This window comes from Balaenoptera physalus (assembly GCF_965194825.1).
Source record: "Balaenoptera physalus genome assembly, chromosome: 2".
Taxonomy (NCBI): domain Eukaryota; kingdom Metazoa; phylum Chordata; class Mammalia; order Artiodactyla; family Balaenopteridae; genus Balaenoptera; species Balaenoptera physalus.
In genome coordinates, this window is record NC_138883.1 from 174,947,719 (window position 1) to 174,961,762 (window position 14,044).

The 14,044-nt window shown below is 37.4% G+C and overlaps 1 protein-coding gene and 1 long non-coding RNA gene across 2 annotated transcripts in view; one reads left to right on the forward strand and one right to left on the reverse strand.

The window, feature by feature from the left end:
- LOC309656471 overlaps positions 1 to 14,044 on the forward strand; it is a 518,263-nt gene that overhangs the window by 391,752 nt on the left and 112,467 nt on the right. The gene's annotated exons all lie outside the window — the stretch shown is intronic.
- ST8SIA6 (ST8 alpha-N-acetyl-neuraminide alpha-2,8-sialyltransferase 6) overlaps positions 1 to 14,044 on the reverse strand; it is a 279,596-nt gene that overhangs the window by 7,721 nt on the left and 257,831 nt on the right. The gene's annotated exons all lie outside the window — the stretch shown is intronic.

Genomic DNA, 14,044 nt, shown 5'->3' on the forward strand with positions numbered 1-14,044 from the left:
TGCCAAGTTTCACCTAAAACTGAGAAGTTAGCAGCAGCATTCAATACTTTAAAATCATGATATTTGGCTAGTGGCAATCGCAGAAAAAAATGCTTTGGCCTTATCACTGCTTGCATAGGGTCCCAAAGCAGGGGCTTTCCCACCTTTCGAGTCACCGGATTTATGATCTCACTCTATTCCCTTCCAGCTGTGTCTCAACCCAGCCAGTTCTCACGGGAGCTCCTCTCTTTCTTGTAATCCTTTGCTAAATATAAGTGACAACAACCAACACTCCTAATATTGTTTTCCTAAGTCTTGCCTTAGAGCAAGGGCTTCAGCAGGTACTTGGTCTGCTTTCCCAGCTGATGCAGTATCAACTTTGCCAAATATTTGGTTCAGCCTAACAAGTCTTTCCAGCCTGCTACATCTGCTTCTCATGGCCTCCAAGTAACCCCAAAAAGTTGAGAGAAAGAGGCAACAGAGGAAGCAAAAAAATTAGTCTTGATGATTACATCGAGGAAAGAACGTGGGTTTGGTTCCTAACACAAAAAACAGACTGGAAGTAAAAAAATCAGAGGCTTCTTAATTTTTTGAAGGACTCACAGTGCCAGAGAAATATTATGAGCCCAGAATACAAGAATGTCCTTGATGGCTCATTCTTTAAAATTGTCCTTCATCTCCTCAATTTACACAAGTAGGAAGTGGACTACAAAAGCAATACATCCTGGACTTCCCTGGTGGTGCAGCGGATAAGACTCCATGCTCCCAATGCAGGGGGCCTGGGTTCGATCCCTGGGGAGGGAACTAGATCCCACACGCTTGCCGCAACTAAGAGTTTGCACGCCACAACTAGGGAGCCCAGGTGCCACAATTCAGGAGCTGGTGAGCTGCAACTAAGGAGCCCTGGAGCCACAACTAAGGAGCCTGCCTGCCACAACTAAGGAGCCCACAAGTTGCAACTAAGGAGCCCACCTGCCACAACTAAGAAGCCCACAAGTTGCAACTAAGGAGCCCACCTGCCACAACTAAGACCCGGTGCAACCATATAAATTAATAAATTTTTTTTTTTTAAAAAAGCAATACATCCACCAAAGAGGAATTCCACAGTACCCACTATATATATGAATTTTGGGTTGTCCTCTTTGGGGAGAGAGTGTGTTCCATGTGTGGAAAAAAAGCGTGCCCAAAAGATGGCTGATTTTTAGGGACTTTCCGCTGCTCACCCCAACCTCTCTCCTTCCTAAAAACAAGGATGACATTTCTTCTTTTTTTTTTTAATTTTTATTTATTTATTTATTTATTTTTGGCTGTGTTGGGTCTTTGTTTCTGTGCAAGGGCTTTCTCTAGTTGCAGCAAGTGGGGGCCACTCTTCATCGCGGTGCGCGGGCCTCTCACTGTCGCAGCCTCTCTTGTTGCGGAGCACAGGCGCCAGACGCGCAGGCTCAGTAGTTGTGGCTCACAGGCCTAGTTGCTCCGCGGCATGTGGGATCTTCCCAGACCAGGGCTCGAACCCGTGTCCCCTGCATTGGAAGGCAGATTCTCAACCACTGCGCCACCAGGGAAGCCCAAGGATGACATTTCTTATCCTTCTGTGCAGTTAGGTATGACCAGGTCACCATCGGATGATACGTGAGCAGAAGTGCTGGGCACCATATTTATATCTGGCTCATAAAAAATACTCAAAACTGTACTTCTCCATGTTTGTTTTTTTGCTGAATATATGTAGATGGACAAATTTAGATATCATGTGTTGAAGACAGCAAAACACAAAATGCAGTGAGTCAGAGTCTTAGAATTACCACTTGGAGGTGAGTTTCCTACCAATCAGGAACACCTACTATTTTTGTAGAATTTATTTTATTGAAGTATAGATGATTTACAAGGTTGTGTTAATTTCTGCTGTACGGCAAAGTGATTCGGTTATACACATATATACATTCACTTTCATATTCTTTTCCATTGTGGTTTATCACAGGATATTGAACATGGTTCCCTGTGCTGTACAGTAAGACCTTGTTGTTTATCCATCCTATATATAACAGTTGGCATCTGCTAAGCCCAGACTCCCAATCCATCCCTCCCCCCACCCCTCTCCCCCTTGGCAATGACAAGTCTGATCTCTATGTCTGTGAGTCTGCTTCTGTTTCATAGATAAGTTCATTTGTGCCATATTTTAGATTCCACCTATAAGTGATATCATATGGCATTTGTCTTTCTCTTTCTGATTTACTTCACTTAGTATGATAATCTCTAGGTCCATCCACGTTGCTGCAAATGGCATTATTTCATTCTTTTTTTATGGCTGAGTAGCATTCCATTGTATATATGTACCACATCTTCTTTATCCATTCATCTGTTGATGGACATTTAGGTTGTTTCCATGTCTTGGCTATTGTGAATAGTGCTGCAATGAACATAGGGTGCATTCTTTCTGAATTACGGTTTTCTCAGGGTATATGCCCAGGAGTGGGATTGAAGGATCATGTGGTAACTCTAGTTTTAGCTTTTTGAGGAACCTCCATCTTGTTTTCCGTAGGGGCTATACCAATTTATATTCCTACCAACAGTGTAGGAAGGAACACCTACTATTGACTTTACAAAAAATTAGAAATAAACTTCAGTATTTTTTAAACCATTACACATCTTGAGGTTTGTTGATTGTACTTGCTAATCCTTACCCTAAATCAGTATTTAATATTCCCAATTCATTTAACTTTTTCTTATAATTTTCGATAAAAGCGAATGTGCTTCATGTCAGAAATTTCCTGAAATGTAAATGGCAAGAGAGTAAGTATATTCTACCTAGCAATAGTCCCTGAAATTAAATACCTGGAGAAATTCATTAGACAAATATGCTGTTTTAGAATTTACATCAATGAAAGCACAAAAATGTGTTCAGCATATCTTTATTATTATGAAACACAGATACTAAAATATCAATAATAGGTACAGAGTTGCAAGGAAATGATCAATAATGAAGCAAATGCATTTTCATAGCTCTTCAAGGATTTAAGCACAAAGCATAGTTACTGAAATATTTTAGCAATATCAGATTTATATTTTAAAAGCAAGCACCAATGCATTTTGTCTCTTACAAAATATTAATATTTTAAAAACCCAGTCATCCTAATATGTCTTTGAGGCCAGTTACTATTCATTTATTTTGAAAAATAACTTAATTCAAGTATAGATTTCTAAAACCTATGAGAAGCAGCTATTATAGGGTCGATTATACTGTAACAAAAATAGTGTAGGAGAAGCTCAGGGCACCTACTAAAATTCCTCCACTCGGAAATAAAAAATAGAAGACAATCATTTATATACCACAAAAAAGGTATAAGACACTTTACAATGTTGCCATGATTAATTGCAATGAAAATATAATTGCAGTGACATCTCTTTAAATACATAATATTGGCTTTATCTCATTAGAAATTATGTTTGCATATCATCAGCTTTCAGGATTTCTTCACTGACACATCTCCGTTTCACATTTTTAAAGGATATAAAAAGAATGTATGTGAAATAATAATAATAATATAATAATGATAGCAGCAATGGCTACACGTATTGAATCCTTATGTGCTCTCCACTGTGCTTACCACTTTACACAGATCATTTAATCTTTGACATAAATCGCAGTGATATTTTTGGATACGTCTCCTAAGGCAAAATAAGTAAAAGCAAAAATAAACAAATGGGATCCAATTTAACTTAAAAGCTTTTGCACAGCAAAGGAAACCATCAACCAAACAAACAGACAACCTCTGGAATGGGAGAAAATATTTGCAAATGATATGACCGACAAGGGGTTAATATCCAAAATATATAAAGAGCTCATACAACTCAGTATCAAAAAAAACCCCACAAATAACCCAAACAAAAAATGGGCAGAAGACCTGAATAGACATTTTTCCAAAGAAGACATACAGATGGCCAACAGGCACATGAGAAGATACTCAATGTCACCGGAGAAATGCAAATCAAAACCACAATGAGATATCACTTCATACCTGTCAGCATGGCTATGATCAAAAAGACTACAAATAACAAATGCTGGAGAGGGTGTGGAGAAAGGGATCCTCTGTGCACTGTTGGTGGGAATGTAACTTGGTGTAGCCACCATGAAACAGGGTGGAGGCTCCTGAAAAAACTGAAAACAGAGCTACCATATGATCCAGCAATTCCACTTCTGCGTAGGTATCAGGAAAAAATCAAAACACTAATCTTCAAAAAGATACATGCACCCCAGCGTTTACAGCATCAGTATTTACAATATTCAAGATATGGAAGCAACCCAAGCGTCCATCAGCAGATGAATGGATAAGGAAGATGTGTTGTATAGATACAATAGAATATTACTCAGCCGTAAAAAAGAATGAAATTCTGCCATTTGCAGCAACATGGATGGACCTAGAGAATATTATACCTAGTGAAATAAGTCAGACAGAGAAGGACAAATACCGTATGATACCACTTATACGTGAAACCTAAAAAATAAAACAGATGAATATATATAGTAAAACAGAAACAGACCCACAGATATAGAAGACAAACTAGTGGTTACCAGTGGGGAGAGGGAAGAGGAGAGGGAAAAGATAAGGGTAGGGGATTCAGCAAGCTATTTAAAAAAAGATTTATACAAACTACTATGTATAAAATAGGTAAGCAATAAGGATATATTGTACAGCACAGAGAATTATAGCCATTATCTTGTGATAACTTAATGGAATATAATTTGTAAAAATACTGAATCACTGTTATACACCTGAAACAAATATTGTAAGTCAACAATACTTCAATTTTAAAAAGTTGGATTCCACCTTGGTAAAAAAAAAAAAATCCTCCCCACAGCCCTGTGGGTAAGTACTATTAATAACAGCTGCAAACTCCAGGGGGCGCCACTCATACATTGGTCCATGTAAATGGTGCCTCTTGGAGTTGTGCAAACAGCCTCCAAAGCCATACGTGGTGGTCCTGACTTTTATTTTTCTCACATTAGAGACGAGGAAACTGAGGGTCATAAAGGGAGAGGAGAAAAAATAATTTAAGAAAGTGAAACCTATACCAGAGGCTCTCTTTAAGGAGTAGGATTAAAATCAATTCATTTTGAAAAGACACATAACACCCGTGCCGCTAGTAAGTATTAAAGCAATAAAATTAAGGTTGGCAAGAGTCTATAACCTCTGCCTATACCTGGGCATGTGCCTTTACATGGATTTTAATCCTTCATCTACCAACCAGCAACCAGGCATAGTTAGGGCACCTCTCCTGTGTTTCTAGAGCTCTCTGAGTGTTTCACTGCATTATGCTGTAATTCTTTAACAAGCTAGTCCTTCTCCTAGAATCTGAATTTTTAAAGAAAAAACTGTCCCATATTTCTATCCCTATAAGCAGCCCATAACAGACATTCTACTAGTTTCTGGCAAATTAATGAAAGGGACATTAATTCTCATATAAAACAATGCTACGTTTAAAAAACTTGTTTTCTATCAATCACATTTGAGAACCAAAACCTCAACACATTTCAGAAGTCAGCTGATAGGAAATGGAGGAAAATGGTATTGGACCACCAAAGACAGCTTTCTAAAAACAGTGTCCTTATCCTGAAGTCCCAGGAGTTGAACTACGTATGGTTATTTGGCATGAAATAGTATCACGTATCTCATCTTAAGACAAAGTTAACAGTAAAAAAAAATATGTTCTCTTATTTTAGTTCGAATTCTTCATTTCCTCAAGTTTGGACTAATTTTAGCTCTTAGATTATTTAATATTGAAGAAAAATATATATAATTACAGCTTAGAGCCAATTACTTCCAAAAGTTTTAAAGGCAACTTGAAGAAATAATTAGCTGTATCTAAAATTATTCCAAGTGCTATCTTGCTTCTAAAGTGTCCCTTTTTTTGGTTTGTGTGTTTCTTCTTGTCCTGGACAAAATACTCTTCCCTGGTTTGCTGATTTTGGGGGTAATAAAGTAAAGAACTTTAAAGTGAGGATGGCAAACCCCTAAACGCATGCATCCCTGAGACCGCTCCTGAGACCTGGCAGACTGCCAGTTAGGGGGAGGGAGCCATGTTCATAACTTCAGTGGATCTGATATACAGTATAAACACTGGAAACTCAAAGAATACGCCAGTTTTAAGCTTTGAGATCTTACATATATGAAAAATATGTGAGATCACTGTCTCCTCAGGAATCTACCTTGTATGAAGTGTCTGAGGAAAGACTGATGTTATGTTTAGTGTCAGAAATGCCATTTCATGCAGCAACATAGATAGACCTAAAGATTATCATACTAAGCAAAGTAAGTCACAAAGAGAAAGACAAATACCATATGATGTCACTTATAAGTGGAATCTAAACTATGACACAAATCAACATACCTCCGAGACAGAAACAGACTCACAGACATAGAGAACAGACTTGTGGTTGCCAAGGGGGAGGAGGAGTGGGGGAGGGATGGATTGGGAGTTTGGGATTAGCAGATGCAAACTGTTATATATAGAATGGATGAACAACAAGGTCCTACTGTACAGCACAGGGAACTATATTCAATATCCTGTAATAAAGTGTAATAAAAAAGAATATGAAAAAGAATATATATATATATATATATATATATATATAAAACTGAATCACTTTGCTGACAGCAGAAATTAACACAACATTGTAAATCAACTAGACTTCAGTAAAATATTAAAAAAAGAAATGCCGTTTCACGCCATGCACTATTAAACAAAAGGTGCTTTGCAATCCCATGTAACTCAGAGATTGACAGGTCACACTTGCAAGCATCTGATATCATACAGGCACTTTTACTGTGTATCAACTGAGGATCTTGAAATAAAAGCCAAATGTGTCACTTGTGATGAATTACGTGGGGAGTTGCCTTTGCAGTGGTGCCAATGTCAAGAGATCACAAAATGCAGTAAGTGTGCATTTTGTGCACATTTTGTGTGCATTTTGTGTCCTGAGTGGCTGACTCAGGACATTGTATGAAGTCACAAGGGTCACAATTCACTAGTTCCAACATATGTTACGGAACAGAAGGAAAAACATCCCAGAATACATGCCTTCGGAGTTTTCAGAGTTCCCTGCTCAAGGAAATATTTAAAGCAGGCACACCTTTCTGGAAGGGGAGTGACGATAGGGGAAATATAAAACCTTCCAGCCTTTTGTCATAACCCTCAGAAAGCCTGTGACAGAATGAACCACGTTAACATTTTCTGAAGGCATATAGGAGCTGGAGATGTTTGAAGACTGAAGGATTCTGTTTGGATTCACAGCAGTAACTTTATTGAATAAAATCGGGGGAGAGGAAAGCTGAGAACTCCCATCTCTTACTCTGTCTCCTCATTTGCATCCAAAGGCCATACAGGCTGTTAAAAAGCCGCTCAAAATGAATTATAATCATAAGAACTTTGTGAACGGTTTTTAGACTGCGTTTACTGACAACTCACAACAGCACTCACTGTTTGACTATAAATATGCCAAAGGACAGCAAAAACTAGAAAACAAAACTAGAAAACGTTATTCTCAGGAAAAAAATCCGTGCACAGACTCAGTGGTTGTATATGCAAATAACAGTCTTGTTCTTCATCTAGATTGGGGAGACAATCTAGCGTATTAGTGAAGAAGGAAATTTGTTTCCTGAAGTCCATTACTAATTAAATTGTGCTTGTTCTTAGAAAATACATGCTGACTTAGGGCAAAGGATCATGAGATCTTCACTTTACCCTTAAATCAATAGTTGATTCCACGTGAAGGGTCACTGGGGTACTCATTATACTATTTCTGCTAATTTTCTGTAAATTGAAATATTTCAAAATAAAAAGTTTTTAAAAAGTAGTTTCTCTAGTCTTCTGCTTCTGAGCTGTATAATCTAGTTCAAGTTACTTGCTGTTTTGAAACCTCAAGTGTTCTCATCTGTAAAATGAGAATAATACTGGTAACAACGTCAAAGAACTGAATGGAATAATAACTCAAAAAAGGTAGTAATGACACAAATCTTAAAAGTTATTTTCTGCTCATGCTTGCTCACGCATTTTGGTTTTGGCCAGTTGGAAGTAGCTGGGGACCTACCTAGATGACATCCACTATGATAATAAAATATGCTGATGCTATCCTGATTAAAAAATCATCAGTGCTCAACGACATTCAACTTTTGTAACTGCAAACATTATAAAGCAGGCTATCATTGAAGTGCTCTGTTTAATTATAAAACAACTATATACATCCAAAGATACTTATGAAATGAGACTGAATGGATTGGAAATTTACCAGACATTAAAATTTACTTCGAAACTGTGGAATTTTTAGCAGTTTCTCGAAAACAAAAACAAAAACAGAAGAGACAGACAAACACAGGAAGCAAAGAAATGTTTCCTTAAGTTTTGCTAGATACAGTCGAAATGTTAATAATTGTTTTTGGCATTTACTGCCAATGAAGCCATTTACTGCTATCACGGTGTCAAAAGGTAGTGGGGAGAATAATCAGCACCTCCTCCTGAGTAAGCGGATACCAGCATTATATTTAAGGCCGGTGCTTTTTTCATACGGTGGATCATTTTCCTTACCCTCATGAGAGCAACTTCAATGTCTACCTTTAACCCCACCTAGAAATATTCTGACAAACTGACGAGAGTTAAGTATGTTAAAAAGTTAAAATGATAGGTTCTCTACCTTTAAAACACTGAGCAAATTAATCCATGATGGCATTCCATTAACGGTATTCCATTAATCTATGATGGGACAGGTACCTCTATCCACATTTCTTAGCACAGGAAAAGGAGATTAAATATATTCACAGCCCCAAAAGAAAGCTGGCATTAGAATGGACTCAGGGAGTATTGCAAATGACGGCATAACCTTCTAATCATGTCCTTGTCTACAGAGCGAGCTACACATTCAGAAAACAAAATCCATTCCCCGTGGAGACAAGAAGCATTCCTTCCCTCCTCTCCAAGTCCATTTTTAATATGTGTTTTTTCTTACATTGATTATGACATAACGTTCATTTAAAATTTAACTCTTTGATTATTTTAAATTGTACGTGTAAGTGGCACTAAGTACATTCACAATGTTACATAACCCCCTCTAATGTCTGTTCCAGAACATGTGCACCATCCTTTTTGTCACTGGAATAATATTCCAGAGAGGTGGAAATATTACATCTCTAAGATTTTAAAACCCGAACTTTAAACTTTGGACTAAGGTATATGGTTTACAGTCCCACCGAATCCTGTGTAAGAAATTCTAATTTCCAAGAACCTGGTACTATGTTACCATTCAAACTGGACACTTCTGAGAATAAAGGGGGATAAACAGGGACTATCTGGGCAAACCAGGACATACTATTATTAAGAATAAACTTTCAATGAGCTATTGCCTTAGCTCATTGCCTCAGATGCTAAATGGAAGAAAGCTTTCTCTTCAGAGATGTTTATAACTAGACTCTATGACCATAACTACCATATAGGGAATTTCAAGATTCTTAGAAGAGCAAGTTGGGTAAATAACTAATGGGTAAATATCATTCTGGGAAACCATAAGGTTTGGGCTCTTTAGACAAAGTTGTTAAAATATCACTCTATTTACCCAAAGATCAGTAAGCACAGAAAGTCTACTCTAAGGTAAAAAGTCTTCATAGCTATTTCTAAGACTTCACACATAGAACATTTCATTTCACATATTTGATGAAAATTAATCAAGTCATTGTCTTACAAGTAAAACAAATAAGAGTACGGGAGCCTCCATATTACATTTTGATGAATAGAGAAGAGGGATCAGTGCCCAAAACGAAAATGGAAAAGGAGTCATTAATGTAAGAATTGCTTCTGAAGTGAATGCATTTAATCCCTAGTAACTGATCATACAAAAAAAAATTTTTTTTAATGTCACACAGTGTATTTTCTCTATGATCAGCAGAATGGCATACTAAAAGTCTCTAGGGCTTGAGAGAAAGATCATAGAATTTGGAGTCACAACTACTTGGGCTCATACTCCAGTTCAGTCACTTAGTAGATGAGTGACACAGAGAAAATTGCTTGTAGCAAATACGGTTAGATACCCATCCAAAATCTTTTCTTCCTCCTTCCCAACAAAACCCTGAATTTGCTCAGGTACACACCTGTCCCCCTTGAAGCCCATGCTTCCCAGGGATAGGACTAATTATAAAGGTTAACCCCAAATCCCGTTTATTCCCTCTGCCAATGATTTGTTCAGGAATGTACACGTGACCAGTCTGAACCAATGAGATTGCTGAGGTTTTGGGGAAAGATCTTCCTCTATCTTCTGGGATAGTGTCCAGAAGTAACTCTCCCCTCTTCTCTGGATATGTACAGATGTACAGATGCACACCTATGAGGCCTGCATGTGCTGCTTTTGTTCAACAACTAGTCTTAAGATGAAGTCAACACACTCTTGCAGGGAAATGAAGCCAGAAACAAAGTTCTTAGGTTGCCCTGTCTCTGGACTTCTACATCTGTGGCCAAGGATTCTATAAAGTTTAAGCCAGTTTGATGAGGCTTTTGATATTTTCAGCTGAAAGCTCTCTGATCTTCCTGAGTCATTTTCTCATCTGTGGAAGTCAGACTGATAGCGCCACTGCAATCTTGCAAGAATTCAAAATACAGGTAAAGTTTTATGCATGGTGCTTGGTGCAATACTAGCTTTCAATAAATGGTATCAGGTTTGAGGTGCTGCTTGCCTTGCACACTGAATACCTGCTATTAACTTTGCTAATAATTAACTTTGGCAAATCTTTAACAGCCTTAATTTCTGATTGCTCACATTTCCATATCACATAAAACTGTGATATTAGCCTCCAATGAACACATTTTCATAGCTGAGGTAAGGATTCTGAATTTCCTTGAGGTCCCAAAAGACAAGGAATAGAATAATAATGCCGTTGGTACTTTATTGGATTTCACAACACAGGTATATACACATATCTCAAAACAAATAAAACAGAATCAGGCTGATAAAAGAAATTAATTTATCACATTAAATGCTCATTTCAAAAAGAACTCAGGGGAATTTAACGTACTGGATACTTCTCAATAAATTTTAAAATAAATATAGTAGAATATATAAAAATTTATAGTGTAAGCTTGAATCATAATTCCTTAATTTAGAAAAGTTAAAATTTAGAATTTATTGAGAAGAATAAGACAATTAAAAATGACTCAATGTAATGAAGGTAAAATTCTAAAATCTAAAAATTTTAGATAATCTTATTTCCCCAAACAAAACAACAGCAACGATAATAAAGCTAAAGAGAGGTTAAAATATTGATTAAACATACAAGCTTTGGGTATACAATCTAAATTTGAAAATTGGCTCTGACACCTGTATACTATATAACATAGGGAAAGTTTCTTAGCCTCTCTTAGCCTGTTTTCTTATATATCAAATGGAGATAATATAATCTACCTCACAGACTTAGGTTTTAATAAGATAACGTAAGCCAAGTTCTTGTATAGGTGCCAAGTGTATAGTAAGCCCTAAATTAAATATGTTAATTACATTCACATAATAAAATTAGTTCCAAGGGATCTCACTGACATCTGGTAGTCTATTATAGAATACTGGGTTTTAAAAAGCAGGCCCAAATTTCAGATGGGCAAAGGGAAATCCTCAAAGATATTTCCAGCAACTCCAAGAAAAGACAGGTGGCAAACATTATAGAAATAAAATCATATCGAATTACTCCTCCTGGATAAGATAGAGTAACAGGTACTGGATTTAGCTTCCTATCTGAAACAACTTAAAAAAAAAAACAAAAAACAGACAACATGACTGAAACAATGGTTTTCAGACACTTGGACATTAGGCAACTCAGGATGGTGATCCCTGAGAAAAGCAGATGCAAATGAGTTGAGTCCTACAATTGCCCTAACTTACTGCCAAATGGTTTCCAGGCCACAGCACAGGGAGGGGAAACTCAGGCAGAGTCCAGTGGTCTCTGAGAATAGAGGTTATAGATCTAGGAGTCTGGGGATGCCAAGGTAGATACAGAGTGGAGAAGGCTTCATGGAGAGAAATCTCTGCAGGGTGTTCTCTGGTCTTCAGCTGAGGAATGACAAGCACATTTAAGTGAGGAAACTACCTGAATCTGGGAAAAGAATCACCAGAAAAGAGAAGGAAAAATTCCTGAAACTTAAAAAGGCCAGGAATAATTCATGTCCCCACCAAACACAAAGGAAAATCTTGTAATTCATGGGACACCGAGTAGGATATTCATAAGGGTATTGCCTCAGTGTGAGAAAAAATTTGCTCTAGGATAGCGCTGCTATGATTCCAACTAACAAAGACTAAAAGTAAGCCTCTAAAAGGAACAAACTGTTTACAGGTAACTTAATTTCTTCCCAGAACAAATCTTAAGATATTTACAGAATCGCAAAATATTTAACACACACCAAAGTAAAATTTACAATATCTGGCATTCAATAAAAAAATCACCAGATGTTTGAAGAAGCAGAAAAATACAACTCATACTGAGGAGAACAATCTATCAGTAGAAACAGATTCAAGAATTACACAGATGACAAAATTAGTAGAAAAAGACACAAACAGTTATAAGTATATCTGACATGTTCAAGAAGATAAGTATACAAGCATACTAAATATAGACATGGAAGGTATAAAAAGACACAAACAGAACTTCTACAATGTTTAAAATGAAAAACATCCTGGATGGGATTCATACCAGATTAGACACTGTAAAACAAAAAAATTAGCGACTTTGAAGATGCAGGAATAGAAACTATCCAAAATGAAAAACAGACCAGAAAAATAAAGGAGGAGGTAAGACAGAAAAAATATTTGAAAATAATTGCCTGAACTTTCCAAATCTGATGAAAGCTGTAAGTCCACAGATGCAAGATACTCAAAGAAACTCAAGTACAAAAAACTTAAAGAAAATTATACCAAGTCACATACTAATAAAAGTGCTTGGGGGCTTCCCTGGTGGCGCAGTGGTTGAGAATCTGCCTGCCAATGCAGGGGACACGGGTTCAAGCCCTGGTCTGGGAAGATTCCACATGCCGCGGAGCAACTAGGCCCGTGAGCCACAACTACTGAGCCTGCGCGTCTGGAGCCTGTGCTCCGCAACAAGAGAGGCCGCGATAGTGAGAGGCCCGCGCACCGCGATGAAGAGTGTGGCCCCTGCTTGCCCCAACTAGAGAAAGCCGTCTCACAGAAACGAAGACCCAACACAGCCAAAAATAAATTAAAAAAAAAAAAAAAGTGCTTAAAACTAGTGATAGAAAAAAAAAAATTAAAAAGAACCAGAGGGATAAAAGATGCATTATGGGAGAAAAGACACCCTCTTCAATAAGTGGTGCTGGGAAAACTGGACAGCTACAGGTAAAAGAATGAAATTAGAACACTCCCTAACACCATACACAAAAATAAACTCAAAATGGATTAAAGACCTAAATGTAAGGCCAGACACTATAAAACTCTTAGAGGAAAACATACGCAGAACACTCCATGACATAAATCACAGCAAGATCCTTTTTGACCCACCTCCTAGAGAAATGGAAATAAAAACAAAAATAAACAAATGGGACCTAATGAAACTTAAAAGCTTTTGCACAGCAAAGGAAACCATAAACAAGATGAAAAGACAACCCTCAGAATGGGAGAAAATATTTGCAAACGAAACAACCGACAAAGGATTAATCTCCAAAATATACAAGCGGCTCATGCAGCTCAATATCAAAAAAACAAACAACCCAATCCAAAAATGGGCAGAAGACCTAAATAGGCATTTCTCCAAAGAAGATATACAGATTGCCAACAAAGACATGAAAGGATGCTCAACATCACTAATCATTAGAGAAATGCAAATCAAAACCGCAATGAGATATCACTTCACACCGGTCAGAGTGGCCATCATCAAAAAATCTACAAAGAATAAATGCTGGAGAGGGTGTGGAGAAAAGGGAACCCTCTTGCACTGTTGGTGGGAATGGAAATTGATACAGCCACTATGGAGAACAGTATGGAGGTTCCTTAAAAAACTAAAAATAGAACTACCATACGACCCAGCAATCCCAT